The sequence below is a fragment of the Corapipo altera genome, unplaced genomic scaffold (genome assembly GCF_003945725.1).
Source record: "Corapipo altera isolate COAL_440 unplaced genomic scaffold, ASM394572v1 201, whole genome shotgun sequence".
NCBI classification, from domain to species: Eukaryota; Metazoa; Chordata; class Aves; order Passeriformes; family Pipridae; genus Corapipo; species Corapipo altera.
The window spans coordinates 3090566-3112832 of record NW_020884940.1 but is presented as its reverse complement, the minus strand read 5'-3'; the positions used below and the strand labels follow the sequence as shown (position 1 = coordinate 3112832).

At 49.2% G+C, this 22267-nt stretch overlaps 1 protein-coding gene across 5 annotated transcripts in view; it reads right to left on the bottom strand.

Annotated features, from left to right (window-relative positions):
• Positions 1-21407, bottom strand: part of PHACTR4 (phosphatase and actin regulator 4) — a 64971-nt gene extending 43564 nt beyond the window's left edge. For 2 of the 5 annotated variants that reach the window (XM_027661181.1, XM_027661176.1), the window contains exons 1-3: positions 21361-21403; positions 20775-20827; positions 20214-20286 (exon numbers count right to left, since the gene is read on the bottom strand). The gene's annotated coding sequence lies outside the window, so the exon portion shown is untranslated. Of the gene's footprint in view, positions 1-11283; positions 11519-20213; positions 20287-20774; positions 20828-21360 lie in introns of those variants that run through there. The other 3 variants (XM_027661177.1, XM_027661180.1, XM_027661179.1) reach the window with 3 other exon arrangements.
• Between the last annotated feature and the right edge of the window lie 860 nt (positions 21408-22267).

Sequence of the window (22267 nt, the reverse complement as noted above, 5' to 3'; positions counted from 1 at the left end):
CTCACACATTCCCGGGGCCTGACAGCTGTGTGAAATTCCTGTGTTTCCAAGAGTTCCCGGCACAGCTCCGGACACTCCGCAGCCCCTCCCGCTCTCGCCATCGCAGCAGCAGAACCGCGGCCTTTGTCTGCCTCGGGACTTCAAACACTCCACGGGTTTTTTTTTTCCCCCAGTTCTTTGTACCAGCCCAAGAATATATCCCTGTTCCATTGACCCGGCTTTGAACTCCCGGCAGCAAGGTGATGGCTTTTTTCCAGCCGGGCAGCTAATCCACACACAATGGGAACTCTCTGCTCCGCAGCCGCTCTGGAGCGTTTGCCACAGTTTTCCACCCTGCTTCTTCAGCCTTAATACACTCCCTGCTGCACGGGGAGTTTTGTCTCTCCCAGCTCTGTCACATCCTCCCGAGGGTGCATCCCACAGCAACACAAACCAGTCCAAATCCACACCCTGGCCCTCCTCCCGTGCCTTCCCACCCATCCCTTGTGCCAGCACTGATCTGCCCACCTTGGGAACAGTGAAAAGCTGACCCAGATGCACCCCAGGCATGTCCAGAGGAGTGGGTTGGGAAGGACAGGACCTCACTGTCACACCAAGGTGCCACTGTTTTTCCAGCCTCTGGCAATCCACATCCATGAGCTTTTCTGATGACCAGCTTCCCCCCTTCCTCATGGTCTAATTTTCAGTGACCCTTGCCCAAACCTCTGGAATAACAGGCATTTAGCTTGCTCCAGAGTGAAGCTCATTAGCTGGACCCCTCTGTCCTCACTGCTCATCTCTTCCAGTAACAGGAGCTTCCTTCAAAACACTATGGGATGTCTCCAAAAGTCCTGCTAAAACTCGAGCCAATGTTGGTTGTTTTTCCCAACTGAAGTAGAAAACTGACAACTCTTCCAAGCAGAAGTGGCACATTACTTCTCCACTGTGGCTGCCAACAGGGTTGCCTTAGGCATGGAAAGGCCCCTTCCATGCTGGCTTAGCTCTAAATCACCATCCAGAGAGGGACCTGACAGCAGCTGGGCAGCAACCACAGGGCTTTTACTGTAATGAGACACAAAACCTGAGGCTGTCTTGGAAAAAAAACAAATGTGTGGGGGAGAGAAAGGATGCTCTGATAAGGATCCAGAACTATAGCCATCAGCTGGAGGGAGAGGGAAAAGGAAGGGTTAACAAACACCCAAGAACAAGGTCCTGTGCTAATACAGACCATGACCTGTGAAATTAAACAAGTTCACCTGACAACTCCTAGAAGATATTTAATTTTGACCTGATGTGGTGCTGCCAGCAGCCAACAAACAAATATAATATTGTAATTCATGATGCCAGTTCAGCCCTTTGCTTTACACACTGTTTAAAAATGCCATTGCTACAGCAGCACCCAGAAGACCAAATCCCCTGCAGGTTCCCACTGGAGCAGATGGCAGGAGCCCAGGGAGGGACTGATGCTGCCTGGAAGAGTTCACCATCACAACAGGACCAAGTGGACATCAGGAATAAAGCCAGCTGGGAGATGGAGGCCAGGCACTGAGCAGCCTCCTCTTCATCACACAGGGGAACGTTCTGAGTCTTCCCTGTCTTGCCAAACTCCACTGGGATGGTTGAACCAAACCATCAGGACTCTTCCCCAGCTGTTTCTCAAGGGCCAGACTCCCAAACCTGCCCCACAGACCTTTCTGCCCCCATCCCCTTTTTATAAAAGCAACGTAAAAAATAAAAAATCAATTCACCATTTTCTTCTCTCCCCAATCAGTTACTCATTCTGGGAGGGCAGATGAGTGGATTTTCACAAAGCTGAGAACTCCACCTAATGCCATGGGTCTGCTGGCCATGGAGCCCCACCAGGGGAAGGGCTAAAGAAACTCATTTTATCTGCCAGGCACGAGATTAAGAGCGTGGTAAACAATATTAAAATTGTGTTCCATAAAACAGAATAACTCAACAGCACCAAAGGGTTCTCCCAAGGGACAGATTTCAGCACGAGTGCACAAGCTGGAGCTTAAACATTACAAGGGAAATTCTTAAAAAAACCTAAACAGATCAACCGTGGCAAATACACTACTGTAGAGTACAAGACAAGGTGTGAAGGTATAATTAACCTCCTGTTGGATTGAGCAGTACAGAGGAGAAAAGATTCACAAGCCCTTCTTAAGGTCAGTGGATGCCAAAAAGCTCATCTGTTTATCTGACCTCACTTAAAACCAAACCAGCTCCACCTAAAAACCATAGTTTGCTCATGTCCTTCAGTGATATGGTTTGAACATCACTTGCTACAAAGGCTGGTTTTAAAATCCTCCAAGCAGCCTCAGCTGACCCAGTTTGTTCTGCACCAATCACACACGGAGCAGTGGAGAGGTCAGATGGAGGGAAATCACAATATTCCCCCCTCAATAAAACCACACAGATTAAACCCAGTTGTTCTCACAGCCCAGACTGGCAACATGTCAATTAATGGGGTGCACCAGTAATTAACAGCCCAGCAGTTTCTCTCTGTCTTCCCAAGGATCCCAACACTTTGGGCATTTCCACACTTGTTGGGAAGCAACAGCTTTGATCAGGAACAGAGCAGCTGGTTAGCACAGGAAAAGAGTTTTGTGGAAGAAGTGGGGGGGGGGGAATAAAAAAAAAAATCAGACAATATTATAACAACTCTACAAACACCTGAAATAGAAAACTGGAATAACGAGGATCGAGAAACCTCAGTACAGTTGATATCACAGCCAGTGAAACCAGTGGCTTTTTGTCACAGATTTAACATTTGATAACTGCCTCCCGCTGCAAACAGCAAATATTTTCCAGCAGCTCAGTAGCTGCCTGTGGGTGGCACAGTAATATAACATTACCAGGGAGGAACTGGGAAGGGAAGGGAGCTGAATCCTCCGGGGCTGCGCCACAGGGAAGGCGAGCGGGATTTTCCAATGCTTGTGCAAAGTAACCCTCAAAAATACTCATGGACACTGAGCAGAGCGTTGGAGTGGGAGTCCAGAGCCCCCATCACTCACAGATCTGCTTCTGACCAGCACAGAATCATTCAGGTTGGAAAAGACATCCAAGATCCAAGTCCACCCTGTGCCCGATGCCCACCTTGTGCCCCAGCCCAGAGCACTGAGTGCCATGTCCAGTCCTGCCTTGGACACCTCCAGGGATGGTGGATGTGGGACCCTGGACAAGGCCCTTTCTCTGTGCCCCTTCAAGAGGGGATTAACCTCTTTTGCAAGTCAATTCAAAACCAAATTAAAACTTGCAATACTCTCATTTCCTAGAAACTTTCACCACAGTAGCACCTGGGCACTTCATTCATTTAACAAGCCAAAACACAGCAAGTTTTTCCATATTTCTACTTGAAACAAGACCACACAAAGTCTGAAAAAGCCACTCCAGCCTCTCCCAGGTGTTTCAGAGCCATATTTACTCAACACAGAACAATAAGCCAGCAGCCCATAGGAAAGCATGAACACGGCACAGCTTCTGTGCCAGCCCCCAGTGACAAATGCTATTTCTATTCAGTTATCAGTATGGAAAACACCTCTAAATTCGCCTCCAGACCTTTTGGCAGCTGATCAACCACCCTGGAGGTGTGGATGCATGGAGGGGAAAAAAAAACCTGCAGCATGAACAGAGCAAACCAGCTTCTCTCCTTGCTGTCCTTGAAGCAGCTGCCTCAACCAAAAGTATCTCCCTGATAAAAGCAGAGGGTAAAATTAAAGCAGAATGGCCCACTGGTGCAGAAAACAGATGCTCTTGTTCTTATCATCATGGAGCATCCAAAGGGCAAGGCATGGTTATTCCTTCATCAGCTACTTGATATAATAAAATATATTAAAGAAGCTCCAGACCAACACACACCACAATCTGTCAACACATACGAACCCTCAAAACATGTTAATAAATTCCTATACTGCAGAAGGCAATTCCCACATTTTGCTGTTACCCAGAAGAGTCTGAAAGAGAAAAGGAAGGGAACTGATGTCTTTGTAAAGCAGTTTCCACAGAAGATCCCAGTTATCCAGGACCCAACTCATGTTTGCACAGTGGGACTAAAGAAAAGGAACCAGCTCGACCAGCACTTGCTTCAGCAAAGCAAAAAATAATGGATTTTTGAAGTGAAGAGCTCAGCTGCCCAAAATCTGAGCTGTATTTTCTATTTCCACCTCTTTCCAAAAAGCATGAGATGACAAACTGAATTCTTGTCTGTGTAAATCCACATTACAATGAATTTCAATGCTGCTGGAGCCACTGGGGTATCCCCAGTTAGCTACAAAAACATCAGCTGAGCCTCTGCAAACCCGACCACAAGGTCTGTATAAATTAATTAGTGCAATAATTGGAAGCACAGAGGAGGTGGGGAAATGCCTCAAGCCCAATTCACCTTTCAGAGAGGGTTATTTTAGTGCAAACATCCAGGAGTGTGGTCCTTGTTCCTCAGCCCTGTGATTGTTAAGAACAGGAAGTCCTGAGGAGCCTTTTTTCCCCCCCACAAAGGTTATAAAACAACACACAACATGTGTGGAACACTGAGCATTTAAGATTCAAATTCCCCCCCCCCCCCTTTTAAAAAAAAAAAAAATCAGCCTGATTGCCTTAAACCACCCAAAATGCAGGTCACCAATAAAAGGGTTTTTCACCCAGATTTCTTCCAGCTTGTGTTGCCACAACAACAATGAATCCCAGTTGGGGTTTTTCTTAAGGGGAAAAAACAGGGCTGCTCCTTTCCAAAAGCAACTGAGGTCAGCTTGCAGCCCCAGTGAAATCCCAGCCCCAGCAGCACCACACTGGTTTCAGCTCTGGAATTGGCACATTTCCCTCGTGTCTTTCTGCACAACTGACTTCAGGACAATAGGGCTTGTCAGAAATTAAAATTCCTCTGTGATCTGCACATACCTGTTCGTGCAGCAGTTCCTCCTTGTACCTCGCAGGGAATTTCAATTTACTCAAAAAACCCAAACCAAACAACAAAAAAAAAAAACCACAAAACCCTCCAACCAACTCTGTCTGTACAGAACCACAGATACTGATAGAAAGGAGAGGATTAGTGACTCAGGGGGAAGGAACTACAGCAGCCTGGAAGTGTGGGATAGTGTCTGAAACTCCAAAACTGCAGAGCAGACAACAGTACATACCAAGTTACATTTCCCCCCAATTTTAACAATTAGCTTTTTAGTGTGTACAGAGACCAGGGAGGAATCTCACACCTCTGTCACAAAGGTTGATCAGAGAGAAACATCATCATGTTTGTTGGGTCTCAGCACTGATTCAGCAAAAAGGCTTTCCTGCTTCCAAAGAAGCTTCTGAAGTGGCAGAATCAGCCTTGACAACCCAACAGGACCTTCCAGGCAAACCTGCATCTTGGGAACAAAATCCTGGAGCCATGAGGTTCATAAGGGGACTGGAGCCTCTCTGCTCTGGAGCCAGGCTGGGAGAGCTGGGGGGGTTCACCTGGAGAAGAGAAGGCTCCAGGGAGACCTGAGAGTCCCTTGCAGGGCCTAAAGGGGCTCCAGGAGAGCTGGAGAGGGACTGGGGACAAGGGATGGAGGGACAGGACACAGGGAATGGCTTCCCACTGCCAGAGGGCAGGGTTAGATGGGATATTGGGAAGAAATTGTTCCCTGTGAGGGTGGGGAGGCCCTGGCCGAGGTTGCCCAGAAAAGCTGTGGCTGCCCCTGGATCCCTGGAAGTGTCCCAGGCCAGGTTGGATGGGGCTTGGAGCAACCTGGGCTGGTGGAAGGTGTCCCTTCCTGTGGCAGGGGGTGGAATTAGATAATCTTTACAGTCCCTTCCAATCCAAACCATTCTGGGATTCACTGATTTTAACCTGATGAAAGCCACCAAAAAAAACATGAGCTCAGCCCTCTGCTTGCTCCTGTCAGCCAGGAAGGATCCGAATGAGTTGGTTTGGATGCATCCAAACAAAAACCTCCATCCCAGACCCACCACTGCAGGAGCAGCTGAGGACTGTGGGTTGCACATATCTGGGCTATACATAATCTGTGTCTGTAACACACACCCAGAAGGCACAAAATAACAGGGTTATTTATTTCTCTCTGGCTTCTGGGGTAAAATTCAAACCACCTTTGCCTTCGTTTTGTGGTTTCCATTTTCGTCAGACTTTCAATGAAAATGAAGCAGTGCTGTGGTCATGGCCCTGCAATTATGACTCGATACACAACTTCATTTGCAACCACCATTTCCTCCCCAAAATGAGGCCACTTTTGGCCTCAGCAGCTGCAGAGACAGCTTGAAAACTGTTTCTTTTTAAGAAGCGACAGGAACGAGCTCAACCCCCATCGAAGCACCAAGAGGAATTTGTTAGAAAGCTCACCTGAGCTCCCAAAACTCCAGCAGCAGTGGAGCTGAATTTGCAGTCCTGCCCTATGGATCTTTCCAAAAGGACCCCTTGCCCAACTGCTTCCCGGGATACACAGACCACAGGGAATGTGAAATCTGATTAAACCCCCCCACTTTCCTCAGTGCAACATTGCAGCACAAACCAGGCACCTCTGATCAGACTCCACACTGGGAAGGCAGTGCAGTGTTCCCACTTGAACAAACGTGAGACACAGGAAACCTGGGCAGTGTAGGTGTCTTTATCAACATGTAGAGTCAACACTCTTTAACTGGGCACAGCTCAGCTATTTGAAATTAAAACTCTTCCTGAATGGAAATTACCTCACTGAATCTACAGGAGGCATGAATTTCACCTTTTGAGGTAGATTTTGCCAAGCAGTTCGGGTAGTTTGTAAATCAGCTGTAGCCTTGCCTTTTCCTTCACAGTCTCACCAGCATAATTTCTAATTAATTCTAATTAAGGTATCAAATCTCCTTAAAGAAACCCTCCCCAGGCAATTTATTACTCTTAAAGCTCCAGCTTTAATAAAAAGGTGCCCTGGTCATAACCAGGAAAACAGAGAAATTAATTCCCACTACTGATCTGGCAAAGTCTTTATAACAAAGTGCAGGCAGCGAGGCATCCCACTGTGAAAATAAGGCCATAAAGTCCCTGAACAAGAACATTTCCTTAAAAAAAAAAATAAAGATAATTTGTACTTCTCGTGGCTGTGCACAAAGTTTATGAAGCAGCAACAGTGTTTGCCTGAGGATGGTGCTTAGTGCAGCCATCTGAGCTAAGGGGCCCTGAGTTGATTTTAACCTCAGGGCAAAGCTGTGCCTTTCCTAGTGCTCTTCCAAGGGTTAGGGTTCCATTCACACAGAATTGTGGAATGGTTTGGGTTGGAAGGGACCTTAAAGATCACCCAATTCCAAAACCTCCTGCCATGGGCAGGGACACCTTCCACTAGCCCAGGTTGCTCAGCACATGGTCACTCACCTTCCAGATCTGTGGGAGGTTTTGATCTGATAAACTCCTTCAAATAATCTGAAATTAAAGTTTAAACGGCATCATCTTAAAGGCAGTGATCCCCTGGAACTCTCCCAAGAACAGGAAGGTTTCAGCTCTCAGTCTCTCACTGCCACTCTCACCCTCCATTAGAGATGACATTTCCCAGCCAACACAGTTTGGCTGCATTAAGAGCTCAGCAAAACTATCACGGCTTCTTTCCAGCCACAAAAGGACCTTTCACAGTAACAATGGCTAAAAAAAACACCCAGCTGAAGTGGCAAATCTCTCCTCGTGCCCTGCAGGCAGATGAGCTGACCTGGGCCAGGGAGGCAACCAGGGAAAACTGTGCAAATCAAACCAAGGGAATCATTGCAACTGCAACAGCAGAGAGGACGTGGAAGGAGGGGATATCAAGAGTCTCAAACATTCCCAGGGCACAGAAGCTGAGGAAATGCCTTTGGATGGGCTGTATTAACTGGAAGGTCACTGGAGCTGGCTCTGCACACCTGGCACAGTGAAAACCTGGTTCACAAGCACAGGATCCACCAGATGTGCCTTGGACAGGAGCACTCCAGGTAAATCCCAGCCCTGCTCAAGAACCAGCTCACCTGGGGGGTTTGGCAGATCACCTCGAATCAATCCATCTCAAAGCTATCAGGAATTTTATATACACCTCACAATTTTATAACAGAAGTCCAGTATTAGAAAGAGCCTTAAAATCCAGTGAGGAAAAAAAAAAATCCTTGAAAAATAAGCAGCTTGAAACAGCTGTGGACTTTCTGGTGACTTCTCTTGAACAGCCTTTCTGTTCTGTTCAAGCTGCTGTGTCCTTGGACATCAGAGCAGGTTCATTTTGTGACTCCCCAGCACAGTTATCAGCCAGCCAGGAACTGCTGGTTTGCTCAGCAAACAGGACCTTCCCAGAGATGCCAGCACCAGGAATGGTTACAAAGGAACCCCACTCCCTCCACCTCCACCAGCACTCCCAGCAAATCCTAAACAAGGTTTCTGGGGAGGGAGTGAACTGCATATAAGAGCAACAAAGTAGATGAAAAGGAGCAAAACTGAAGGAGAAAGTCATCGCTGGCAAAAGGTAATCTGGAAAAGGCACAGTAAGGAAAAATATTTACACTGGGTCATATAAATGGAACAAAAAAAAATGCTTTGCAAGGTTTTTAAGGCTTCACAGGTGGCTGTGAGTGAGCCCCAGGTGTCAGAAACCTGCACAGCCCGTTGTACAATGGCCAAAGGAAGTGTTTGTGCAGGCGACCCCGACCCACAGTGACAGCTTCACTAAAGGGAAACTTGTGTCTGCAATGAAAGTGGTGCTGAGGAAGAGTTTTGTGGTAAAAAGGAAGTGAAGCTGGATCCAATCTGACCCAGCTTTGCTCAGTAAATGAGTGCTGCCAGGACTGGGAGGTATCCTTCCCCTCTGCCACAGCTCCAAGTTGGATGGATGATGTCACTCATTTGAAGGCTGCAGAGGGTGTTTATCAGCCAGCTTTGAGGTTTGCCTATAAATAGAGATTTCCTAAATGGTTTAATCCGAGGAACACTTCAATTCACAAAGAGGTGCCCACAAAAAAAAAAAAATCAGTGTTTAGATACACAACAGCTTCCCTGGAGCACAGGAGCTGTGAGACACCCACACAGCACCCAACACAAACTGACAGCAGCTTTCAGAGGGACTCCAGCCCACAGCTTTGCATCCTCCCCACCCCAACAGCCAGGAATGACATGCAGAAAGCTGCAGGAGCTCTGCCAGCTCTCAGGAATTTAAGTAACTGTAAATTTATTTGCTGGAGCCTGTACCTGCACCTCTCTGAAGCCTCTCCTGGTCCCTCTGGATGAGTCAGGGAGCTCCAGGGAAAGGCAGCCCATGGACCAGGAAGCTCAGACCACTCAGCCATAACACAATCCTACTTCCATCCCAGTTTCAGCAGCCAACAGGAATGGAAAGACTGGTTTTAACTGCCCTCCCCATCACTATGGCTTCCTTTCAGCCTTGTGTGAGGTCTGGTATTAACTATCCTGCTGCAGAGTCAAGCTCTGAGCTTTTACTACAGAAGTAACTAATGAGGTCTCAAATTATTTGCAGCAGAGAACCCACTGCAAAGAACCAGAATTTCCCTCATGTCTTACAAAATATGATATTGTCGTGTACTTGGGATAAAAATCAGCTTTTTATCAGGAAAAAGCAACCTGGTCTGCTGGAAGGTGGGTTGGAATGAGATGATCTTTAAAATCCCTTCCAGCCCAGGCCATTCTATGATCTGTGGGAGCCAATGGAAAGAACAGGCTTCCCACAAAAATGAACAGCATGGAAAGGCCACCAGTATAAATCCGTGGAGCTCAGCACAGCCCCCTCCAACACCTGCAGCCTCACAGCTCTTTGGGGTCAGTCTGAGCTGAAAGTGGAACTGGAGGAACAGCTCAACCTGGAAACTTCCTGGAGGGAGCGATTCAGGGTGAGGGGACAGAGGTACAACCACAGGAACGGCCCTGGAACCCCAAAATACCCCTGTGCAGAAGGTAATTAAAGCTGTGGTTCCACAGGCTCTGCCTCTCTCAGCACCAGGGAGATCCCATGGAGCAGCTGACCCTGCTCAAAACCAGCCTGGTGCAGAAGCAGCTGGTTTGAATCCAGCTCAGTTCCTCAATTTGTTTGTCACATGGGCCACAAAGCAGTTGTTGGAGAATAAGGGAAGGCAGTGAATGCCCAGGACCTGTTCAGCACTTTGGGGTGTTTACACAGCTGCAGCCCCAAACAGGGCTCTGACAGCCTGTCCTTACAGGGAAGGGGTAGGACTGGGTTTGGAAGGCATCAAGTGAGGCTTCCCAGCACCAAACAGCCTGGAATCATCAGATCCTGCCCGCTCCTCTGTTCCTTTTCCCATAGCAAACACCACAGGGAAGGTGCCACCCTCACCTCTCCATGCTGAGCCAGTTCAATCACTGAGCCATGAGTGTCTATCCTACATATCCTCAGAGAACGGAATTCCTGTGACAAAACAGGATTTTTTACACTCATTTATAAAATTATTTGAGATCTCTGCTACAAAACTATTCTTAAACTCTTTCAATACACTTGTGAACAACCTGAAGCATCTGAACACCTGAAGCACCAACAGATCCCAAGGCACCAGGATTTGCCAGCCCCAGGTTTTGAAATGAGCAGGACCTTGGCTGATCATAACCCAAGGCCAAGCCTGACCCGGGAATTCCAGTTCAACCAGTTCCACCCTTTCTACCCCCTCGTTCCTCCCCTCTTCTTGGAAAAACAAACAGCAACAAAACCCTGCCCCAATCTGTACCGGAATAAACAATTCCCTGCGATGAAAAGCCACCTGCTCCCCCACACACACACAAAATTAAAAGCACTTCCAAATTCCAGCTCTCCCTCAGCCAGCGCAGATGGACACACCAGGCACGCACAGACACCACTCTGCTCCCAGCACAGCCTTTGTGCTGCTCAGACACAAAGCCTGATGGCAGAGCTGTTTTGTTAAGGGATCACAACATAAACCAGCAATTCTCCAGCCACAAAAACAGCTCAAACTCGCTCCCAGGCCAATTAAATTCCAATCTGCTAAAACACACAGGCTCTCTGTGGCTTTTGGGGACCGCGGCTCTCCGCTGGCAGATCACACCCCAGGATCTGACTGACTGCCCCACATGGCCCCAGATGACTAAATTTAATGTGCAGTGGCTCAGATTTTCACTTTCTTGCACACCCTGCAGGAAGGAAATAACCCCTCTGCAGAGGAAGCAACAGCCCCAAGAGCAGGCAACAAAGTGCTGAGATGGGAACTGATCCCTGCCTCGCTCGCTCCTCCAGGACCTGCCCCCTAATCCCTCCAGTCTGCAGGGATTTAGGGTAGTCCTGGATTCGCAGCAGGAACAGGGTTGGCAAATGGAGGCCTGGCCACCAGAGACTGCTGAATACTCACACAGATCCTGCTGCTGCCTTTGCCAAGACACAGAATCACTGCCCTGCAATGCACACTGAGCTCAACAAGCACCAGACACCAGAATCTCCTTCCCTGCTTGTGGTTCCTGTGCTGTTTAGCAAGTCTGGCCATCTGCAGAACGCTTCCATTTGGAGCTGGCTATCCACAGGATGGATTCCTGCCGTGGTTAATCATTCCCCCAGCAGACTTGAGGCAGATCTGGTGTCCCACAGCTCCCAGTCCCTCCCAGAAGCCGTAGGTTGGCACAGCCCTCGTGTCCCCAGACAGCACTGCCCTGGTGCCACCCACCCTCCCTCCCTCTTGGGGAAGTGCTCACATTGCCCAACACCAATTCTCCCAGTCTCTCAAATGCACTGGGATCTCTATCCACAAGATCCATCCTATCAGGGCAGCTCAGGAACTGTTCTGTCAGCTTTTGGCTTTCAGCTCAGCTTTCTTTGAAGACAAATGCTAATATCCTTTAAAAAAAAAAAAAAACCAAATCTGATCCAAACCCAGACTCATCACTGGTATGAATCACACAGCATTATTTAATTCTCCTGCCCGTCAAAACAGAAATGTCTCACCTTGCAAAACAATTGCTGTGGTTGCCCAGGCTCACAAAAATCTGTCCCATCTGTTAAAAAGCTGAGTGCACTGAATGAAACTATTTGACAAGCACTCTGCTGAAAGGCAGCAAACATTTCACCCCACAAAGGCTACTTCAAACCCAGACAGCGATTACAGGCAGCTCAGCTCGGTTCCTATCAGCCAGCACAAACACAGCCTTCCAGCAAGGAATTCTTTTTGAAGACAGAGCCTGTGGGGACACTGAGTTTAAGGATCAAGCCTGCAACTCCACAGAACCCAGCTTTAGATGATCTCATGCCCCAAACTGCTACAATCAAAAAGCAAGGAGCAAAGTGTTCCTGCCTGCAACAGCGTAACAGAAAAGGCAAATAAACCAAGATCTCCACTTTACCTGCAAAGTCTGTGCAACAGGCAAAGCTTCTCTGATCTCCCAGTGCAAGGGACACCCACAATAACACAGGAGTTATTCCCCACGGAGGGGGAGACACGAACAACACCCACAGAGCTGAGCAGCGCCGACATCCACCACTCCAGCTCCTCGTGCACCACATTCCCAACTGCCTTGGTGCTGGATTTTGAACAGCAGGTTCACCCCCACACATGGTTCACCTCAGGGACACGGGCAAAAGTCATGGTGCTGCTGGTGAGCCCCACGCACACCGAGCACAACAGTATTTAACCAACACCCCCCTGACAGACTCTTGGCAATGGACCCCTCTGCTTAATGCAGATACAAATCCATTCCCAGCAGATTCCTGTTTCAGCTGCCCTCGCTGTCACAAGCATGTCATGTGCCACATCAGAACCAGAGTTCTGGATGAGGAAGCTTTATTTGCTTTTAAAGTGCTCACACTCAGAACAGGGCAAGGATGAACAGAGGGGACGATCGGTGCTGGCAAACGACAAGCTGTCACACCTCCCCAAGAGCAACCCCTAAAAGCAGCTTCAGACAAGGTTTTGTTGAAGCCCAACCCCTCAGCAGCACCATCAGCCATCCCAGAGGACCCTCATCCCACTGAGGGATCCCTCAGATAATGCCCTTCTCCAGGATCAACGTTCTTCTCCAGGTTCAAGAACGCACTAATATTTTTATAGGACACCAGAGCAAGGTGACATGTGGCTCCAAATCCACACAGAAACACCATCCACCACATTATCTTGATGATGCAAATCAAACCCCTTGCTGCTGGCACTAAGAATGAAGGCTCCAACAGCTTCCTGCAGCAAAGTCACCTTGGAAATACCAAAGAATATGAGTTTTCAGTAGGACAGAACTAAACCACACCGGTAAAAGAGTGTCCCAATAACTTCTAAGCCATCAGATAATGTCAGACCCTGAGGGAAGGGTTTGTGGAGAGCACAGGAGGACTCAAGTCAGCTACAATCACAAGTTCTGTTATCTTAACTGGTGATCAAAAGGCAGCAAGATGAACATCCACACCAACATACTCTGCATTTACTCAGCAGTGCAGCCACACAGCACCGTACAAACCAACCCAAGGCAATGCCACAGTATTAAAAATGATACTACTATTAAAAATAACACTACTCTTAAAGAGCAAGAGCTGTTTCAGTCCTCATTACACGCACCACAAACGCAGAACATCCTTCAATATTATCCCCCTGTAAAACTGACTCTGCTCAGCAAAATTCCCGCACACCCGCCGTGCACTGGGAGTGAACTCCACCCTCCCATTAAAGGTTTCACTGCTATAGAAACTATGATTAAATACACAGAGCCATGAATCAGCCACCTGAAACAAGGGTACGCCTCAGTGGGCACAGCAGCACTGATATTTCGCCTCCCCCAGCCCCCCAAAAACTGCAGCCTTGTGCCAATAAACAGCTTTATCCCCACATTTCAGCTCCCCACAGACATTCCATGTTCCTTACCTTTGGGGTTGGTTTAGGGGCTCCCCTGGTTTTGCTGCACACGCCCGTTACAGGAACAGCAAACAGGCTCCAAAATCCATTTTGCCACAACTGGATAAAGCACCTAAAACCCAACCCCTGGTGCCTCTGGACCAGCTGTGCCCCTGCACTGCAATTCCAATCAAGCCTGCAGAAAAAGCAGGAGGAAGATGGCAGGGCTTACCAGCAGTTCCCCAGTCTGGTCTCTGAACAAAGTGGATTTAAAAGAGGTTTAATTTTCCCAGAGACTAATGCTCTCAAATCGGAATAAATCCTCCAAAAGAAGAGATTATCCATAAATTTACTAGTTAGAAATGTTAATATATCCAGTGTTTATGCAAGGACTGCTTCTCTCCATGCAAGAGTAGCACCTATAGACTTCCATATTAAAGGAGGCACAGATTTCTAGGGGTTTCTGCCCCACCTCCTTTTCCATGCTGAAATGTAGCACAGCAGCTTTATAAATCCCACTTCCCAAGAGCAGCAGGAATTTGCTGCAGAATCAAGGCAAACTTGTTCCCATTTCACTGGAGAAGCTCTTGAAAAAACCTCCCTTGCAAAAGAACTAAATACAAAAAAAAAACCAAACCAAAAAACCCACAAGATCCACAGGCAGAAAAGCCCAGTGTAAAACCTGAATAAAGACTTATAATAAAAAAAAAAAAATTGCAGAGTTAAAACTTCAAATTACACATTCACAAAATACAGGACGAGGTGCAAATGAAGAAACAACTCCCTGAACCTGATGCTGGACTTACCCAACACATCCCAGCTGCTCAAATGGTTCCTTCCTCCTGTTATTCCTATTCCAATTACCAAAGGTCCCACCTACACACACAGTAGGATGGGACCCAGACCAGTAGAACCTGCTAATTATGGCCCTTAAGGCTGAGATGAATTAATTTGTCCCTCCAGCTACGAACAGGAGGGTGACTACACCCTCACTAAGCACTAATCTCAGAGAGGACAGACAGGAGGATGAAACAAGGAAAAAGTGACTTGCCTGACATCAAACACCACGGCAGCAACATAGCTGGGAGCTAAATCAGGCCTCCTGTCCACACAAACATCCTTATTTTCCCTGGACTCACAGCTGACAGGTGGAGAGAACCCAGTCATTAAAATACAAATTGAAGGCTCCCTTTGGAAGCTGAAAGCAGGTGAGGAACAACACTGATTAGTGTAATCACTGGTGTCAAATGGATTTTGGGGAGCACTCCATCCCACTTCCCAAAGCCTGATGTGCTCACACAGGTTTTGGGAAGCCTGACAGGTGACCAGGCTGCAACAGGTTCAGGAGCAGCTCAATTAATTCATCCTGGAAATCCCATTTCTTTCTACCAGATGTATTCCATAAGCCCACCAGTATCCTCAGAGAAGCTGGATATTTAACACTCTCAAATAACAGCCCCCCTGGGTGAGGGACAGAAGAACCTCAGGTATCAGCAACTGAGCAGTCCCTGCATTTATCCTCACAGTCAGGAAAAAAATCCTGTATTTATAAGACAAGTGAAATGGAACAATGATAACAAAAAACCACTTTTTATAATGTCAGGTATGGGGTTTCCTGAAGTTTCCCTGCTCTGCCTGTGCTGAGCCTATTAATTGCCTCCACCTGCTCTGAACAGGTACAGAAAAGCCATCCCTGACTCCAAAACTGCTGGAACACAGCACAAGGGAAGACAGCCTGACCCACTCACCTGACACTTCCACCCAAAGGTGGATATGGCTCTGAAAAAGCACAGCTGAGCCAGGAGAAATCCCATTTACACCCACCTGTAATCTCAGGGTTCCTGTCCATAATTGTGGGACTGCATGCTAAAGACTGATTTGGAATTACAAGATGAAAAATTCCATGACCTCGCTCCCCCTCTGGCCCTGATCCACAGGCAGGAGGAACAGGATACAGAGCAAGTCAGGAGCAGGATACAAGCACCAATTTGACTCTCAGCACAAGGTAAGTGAAGCTTTCATGATCCTACAGGGAATGTGCCACTTCTCACCTGCTGCTGATCAAAACATGTAAGGGAAGACGACTCTGCTTCTAATTATTTGTTCTCTCTTCTGGCATCACACAAACACCTTTTATGGGGGAACAAACCTAACAAGAGTTGGACACGATGCCTCTGATGGGTCCCTTCCAACTCAGCATATTTATGATTCCATAACAGCCCTTTTCCTGCTCCTGCCGTTTCCCACCTACCAGTAAATTACACCTGGTTTGGAACAGACACTAAACTTCATATCCATGACAATAAAAGCCCACATTTTCTAGCACAAATCTCACAGATTATCACTACTTCAGTAATTATCATCCTCCTTCTTGGTCCCAGCTGATAAAGAGAACCTCGGCAGCACAAGGTCACTCCATCCAGGAGCACAGAGCAGGAATTCTGTGGATCCATCCACATTTCCACTGTCAACACTGCAGCAGAGCAGCTTTAAAAATGCATTCCCACAGAACCTGAGGCAGCCAGCAAAGACCAGCCCAAACCCTCCTGACCTTGCTTCTGTCCCAGAATCCCAGTGAAGCCTCTCCTGCACTGGGATCCGAAGGCTGGCAGGTGACAGCTGTACCTGCAAACCCACTGCAGCAAAACAGCAAGAGCTCTCACACAGCTCTGGAGAGGAGAGGGATCGAGAACAACCCCCCAGCAGCACTTCTGTGCACCTGCAGGGGAGCTCCTGCCAACACAGAAATAATATCCATCAAATCCCACCTCCCACAGCCGATCCCCCCGACCTGCACCAGCGACTTCAGCCGGTGACCAACACCCCTGACTTGGTTTTGAGGAGGAGGATCAGTCAAGAGAACAACCTCCAAGGGCACGTGAGTGCAGCCAAAGTCCCCTGAACACTGGCACAGTGACTTTCCTTTGTTCAAAGCTCAAATTCTCCGAGGGCGACAACCTTTGGCTTTACCCCCCATCCATAAATCCCTCTGGAAGCTTCACCTCCATGGCTGCTTCACATCCACGTCTGAGACACAGCTTGTGATGCCAACTTCACATCCAGAATAACCCTTTTTTTTTGCTAAGACACCCTCAGTAACATGGTGCTTACCCTGAGCTTGCCCTGGCACTAAACACTGTGCAGGCACCAACTCAGTCAGTGCCTCCCAAACTTTGATCCAAGTTTACAAATCAAGGCTTCTCTGTAGGATTCAGGCCAAATTTTTTTCTTGCTTGCACCCTTAAAAGCTAAGGGAGAGAACTGAGGAGAGAAAAGCACATTAAAGAGAGGTTCACTCCTCCCACAGATAAGTGTGAGGTGATGAAAGACGCCCATATGGGGCTGGCTGGTTTAAATCAATGCTGGGGATTAATCTTCCTGGATTTTAGACAACTAAATCTGTGGCAACACAGCTCTAATTAAGGGCGTCACTTTTGGGGATTGGTTAGAGGAGAACCTTGCAGACAAGTGAGGTACTGGCAGCAAGAGGTTCCTGCTTTTAGCAGCAGCTTTTTGGAGCTGGCAGTGAAAAGGTTCAAACCCTCAGGTCTAAGGGTACTTCAACTTTACCAAAGTCCAATGATCTTTCCCAAATCTGTTTCAAAAGGCACCGACTGCAGGAGAAGTGCCAGGCTTGCACAAACCCACCTCATCAGTATGCACCTTGTTTTGCCCCCTGACACTCAGCAGCCGCGGTTAATTAGTCCCTGATAATGAATTGCCCATCACGACTTCGCAGTGCAGCTGGTAGGTGAGCGATTCCTAACTGTGTTTTGGAATCAGCATTCCAAAAGCACAAACACAAAAGAATAAAGTTAACAATCTGTTTACCCGCTCTCCCCCTCCTCCAGTAGCTGCTGCCAGCCAAAGGCTTGCGGGAAAAAGAATAAAATAAATCTATTTGCAGGGTTCAGCAGAGAGAAACCGCTTGGACTGCTCTCAATTTTCGTATCTTTGCCACCGGGGCTTCGTGTTATTTCACACAACTCATTCAAGTTGGGAGATGAAGCCTGTTCCTCTGGCTAATAGCATTAAAAGCCTCTCTCTGGAGATAATTAGTCCTCCCTCCCCCATCCCGTCCCCGGTGGAAAGAGAGGAGAGTCACCAACAAACAAAGAAATTCAGGCTGTGACAACCAGGCTGGAGCTGGGGCTGAGCTGCCTCTCACCTCCCTATCTCTCGGCACCGCTGAGAATCAAACCCAAGTGACACCACAGGCAATAAACCCAACCACACGAGAGCAGCACCTGCAGATTCATCAGGGCTTCGTCATTCAGAAACCAGGAAAACAGCAATTCCTCATCGGCAGGGAGCAAAACACCAACCTGTTATCGGCAGAGGTTCTGCGTGGTCACCTCCCGCCCCCGGCTCGTCCTGAGTCACTGAAAACCAGCAGATAAGAGCCAGAATTGGGAAACCTGCAGCCTTTTACCTCTGATCCCAAGCCATCAGCAAACCTCCACACTCAGCTCCTCCTGAGATACAACAGCTCCTCCAGGGCACAGGGAAAATTAAGGTCAATCACCATTTGTAAAGCACCTCTGCTGAAGACTCACGATATTCTGTGTTTTTATATGCTGGTTCCCCCCCCCCCCCCCCCCCCCCGGGAATCTGCCCTTGGATTTGGGGGCACAGTTTGGAAAGGGTTAAACCCCCAGCATGGTCCCAGATCATCCTGAGTCACTGAAAAACAGCAGATAAGAGCCAGAATTGGGAAACCTGCAGCCTGATCCCAAGCCTGTCACTCAGCCACCAGCAAACTTCCACATTCAGCTCCTCCTGAGATACAACTCCTCCTCCAGGGCAGAGGGGAAATTAAGGTCAACTACAATTTGTAAAGATTCATGATATTCTGTGTATTTACATGCTGGTTCCTCTCCTGGGAATCTGCCCTTGGATTTGGGGGCACAGTCTGGAAGGGGTTAAACCCCCAGCCAAATGCTGGCTGCTGCATCCCCTGCCTAAAGTGACCCCACTGCAGGGAAGAGCTGGGAATAGTTATCACCACAGCACTGACAAGTCAGCAAGAGCTTCTAATTAACTGATAAAAATAGAACTCTGAAAGGGCTCTTTTCCCCCCTCGACACACAAAGCCGAGGCCCAACACTGCTGCAGTCTCACATCCATTCCTTTTCCACGGGCTCCAAACTCGCCAGCAAAATAAGAAAAGCATTCTCACACTCTCAAAAATCACCCCACATGGCACTTGTAGGCAGAAAAATCCCAACTAAACAGAATTAGGGGAGTGGTTCTGAAGGACAGGGAGCCTTCTCTTCGCCCTGCACACCCCACTCCCACCTTAATGGGAGCAGGAACAAGGTGACAGCCTTGTCCCCTCGCACTCCCTGCAGCCCAGAGTTCTGGTTTTGCCTGAAAAATGAGATGTTTTGAGGGAGATCCAGGTGATCCCAAGGATATTTGGAGCTTCTTTGCCGCACAGCATCGCTGGGACCAGCGAGAAAAGCCCAGTTTTGCTCTAAGCCCCCCCTCTCTCACTCCCTGCCAGACCCAGGTTTTGTACAGCTTGTAACTGAATATTCATCACCAACTAATAAACCTGCAGGAACCGCAGTCTCAGCGATTTTTAATCCATATAATGCCCCAACACATGCCAAACACAATGAAATTTGATCAAAATAGAAGCCATTTGTTTAAATACAAGCGATTTGGCTCTCAAAACTGTCATCAAATTAAACTGGAAATCAAATTAACCAGTGATTGAATGAAGTAGAGGGCTGCATAATCACAGATCACTGATCCAGCAGCATGAAAACAGGGATGCAATCACATCCCCCTTGTTTGTGGCACTGCCCCGTGCTCCCAATGGGATTTCCACCCCATCTCCCAGGACCTGAGGATGCTCTGTGCCTCGGGCACATCTCATTTCTTGGTAAATCTGAAAGGAAAACCTTCCTTGCAAAGCACCCTGTGAGATATTATCAGATGACAGAGTGAAAGGACAAGCTGACACACTTGAAACCACCCTGATTTAGGACAGAACAGCACAGTCATTTCCAGCATTGTTGGGAAGAACGAGTTTAAACCTACTCTGAATGGGAAAAGGGTTTGTTGCCATCACTGTCCAAAGTATCAGCTTTAGTTGGTGTAACTGTGCCAACCAGGTCCCTCACAAGTGGCCTCATTTTGGCTTTATTCCCCCCCCCCTTTTTTTTGTACTCTCCTCAAAAAGGAATTTAAACCACGTAAATGTACAATTTTAGGTGTTGTCTACTCTTTAAAAGCAATTTGGATTCATTTAGAATGTCTGACTGAAGAGCAACAGGCATTTCTGAGGAAATCATAGCAGGCAGAGGAATCTGATTTACACTCCCTTGCAGCTTCTACAGCACAAACTAACTCAGCTGAACATCCTTCTGAGCACAGAAAACTTCATCTCCCCCCCTCCTTCCCTGACTCTGCCCAGGACTTGCTGATGTTCTTCTTTTCCAAAGGCAAACTTCAAGTTCAACACTCACCCCGGCACAATTCCAGCTTTCTTTAAGCAATTACAAGGAGAAGAGAAGGCTCCCGGGAGATCTCACTGCAGCACTTCAAGGAGTGTAGAAAAAAGAGAGAGAGTGACTTTTTGCACAGGCAGAAAGAGATAGGACAAGGGGGGGGGGAAAACACAGTTTTAAACTAAAATAGGAGAGATTTAGATGGGATATTGGGAAGAAATTCCTCCCTGTGAGGGTGGTGAGGGGATGGAGTGGATTTCCCAGAGCTGTGGCTGTCCCATCCCTGGAAGTGTCCAAGGCCAGGTCGGATCAACCTGGGCTAGTGGAAGGTGCTCCTGCCCATGGCAGGGGGCTGGAATTGGATAATCTTTAATGTCTCTTCCAACCCAAACCATCCCACGATGCTGTGACTCCCACTCCTCTTTCTCGCCTTGCGGAGGAAGCAACATTTACACATCCTAAAGTTTGAGAAATGGAGCTTCATAGTTCACTTCAGCCACAGTGAAGCACCTTCTCCCATCATTCACTCTTTTTCCCAGTGTCTCAGCCCCAGAGAGGGGCACCGAGCCCTTCACCTACCTCCACCTGGGCAAACACAACCCCGCAGCGAGGCACAGAGGTAAATAATTCATCTGCGTGCAAACACAGGGAAAGAACAATTAAGGCAGAAAGCACAGCGGGGACGGTTCGAATTTCAGTCAACATTAAGCCGGGGGTTGGGGGGGGGGAAAGGATCAAACAAAGAAATACCAGCGGGGCTGCCCGAGAGAGAACTCCGGGGGAAGGGGGGCACCCGGAGCGAGGCACGGGAGGGATGAACACCCCGGTTTTTAGCGGGGTCCCAGCCCGGACCTGCGGGAGGGCTCAATTGTCACAGCGGCGCACAGCGACTGGAACTCCGCCTGTGGGGCTCAGAGCGGGTTTAGGGCCGGTTTAGGGGGTGGGTTTGAATCAGACGCGGGTTCAAACCCGCGATGTTTGAGCCCCGTGTCCCCCGGGTTCCCCTCAATGAGCGCCACCCCCCCCCCCCCCCCCCGTGCTCCCGCACCCCGCACGGGCCCTTCTCGCCCCCCTCCCCGCTCCCGGAGCGCTGTGCCGGGGTAGGGGGGCTCGGCAGGGCCGGTCCAGGGGTCCCCGGAGCCCCCCGGTCCCCGCCCGCCCTCACCTGCCGCTGCCGCCGCCGCTCCCGGGCCGCCCCGCCGGAAACCACCGCGGGCCGGGCGCGGGGCATGACGGGAGATGTAGTCCGGGAACGGGGAACGCCCCCTCGGCGGGAGGACACGCCCCTCGGGAAGGACACGCCCCGCTCGATATGAGGACACGCCCCTTGGGGAAAACCACGCCCCTTGGGAGAACACGCCCCCTCGAGGAGGACACGCCCTCCCTTGAGGAGGATACGCCCCCTTGGGGAGGACACGCCCCCCTCGTCGCGGAATGGGGGGGGATTGGGGTGGGGGGCGATGGGAGGATTTGGGGTGAGGGTTTGGGGTGACAGGGGTCGTGAGGGGTTGGGGTGGGGGTGTTGGGGTGCTGAGAGGGCTGGCGGGAGGCTTTGGGGTCAAGGGGGGCTGTGGGGTTTGGGGTAGGGGGTGATGGGGTGCTTGGGAGGTTGGGGTTGAGGGTGAGAGAGGCTGTAGGGCTTTGGGGTGAGGGGGGATAGGAGCGCGGGGTGAGGCTTTGGGTTTGCGGATGAGGGAGATTGTGAGGGTTTGGGGTAGGGGATGCTGGAGGGTTTGGAGTGAGGCTTTGGGGTCAGGGGGTGATAGAGGTCACGGGGGCTTGGGGTGCAGGGTGATGGGGTGCTGAGGGGGCGGGGATGAGGCTTTGGCGTTGGGGTTTACCCACGGAAGCCTGAGATGGCTCCCTGGGTTACCTGGGAGGTGGATTTAGCCCTTTGCACCCCGGCAAGGGAACTCTCACCCCCAAAACCCCAGTGTTCCGGGGGGAGTCAGCTGACACGACCCCACACCCCCCCCCAACCTGGGCTAGCGGCAGGTGTCCCTGCCCAGGGCAGGGGGTGGAACGAGATGGGCTTTAAGGTCCCTTCCAACCCAACCCATCCTGGGATTCCG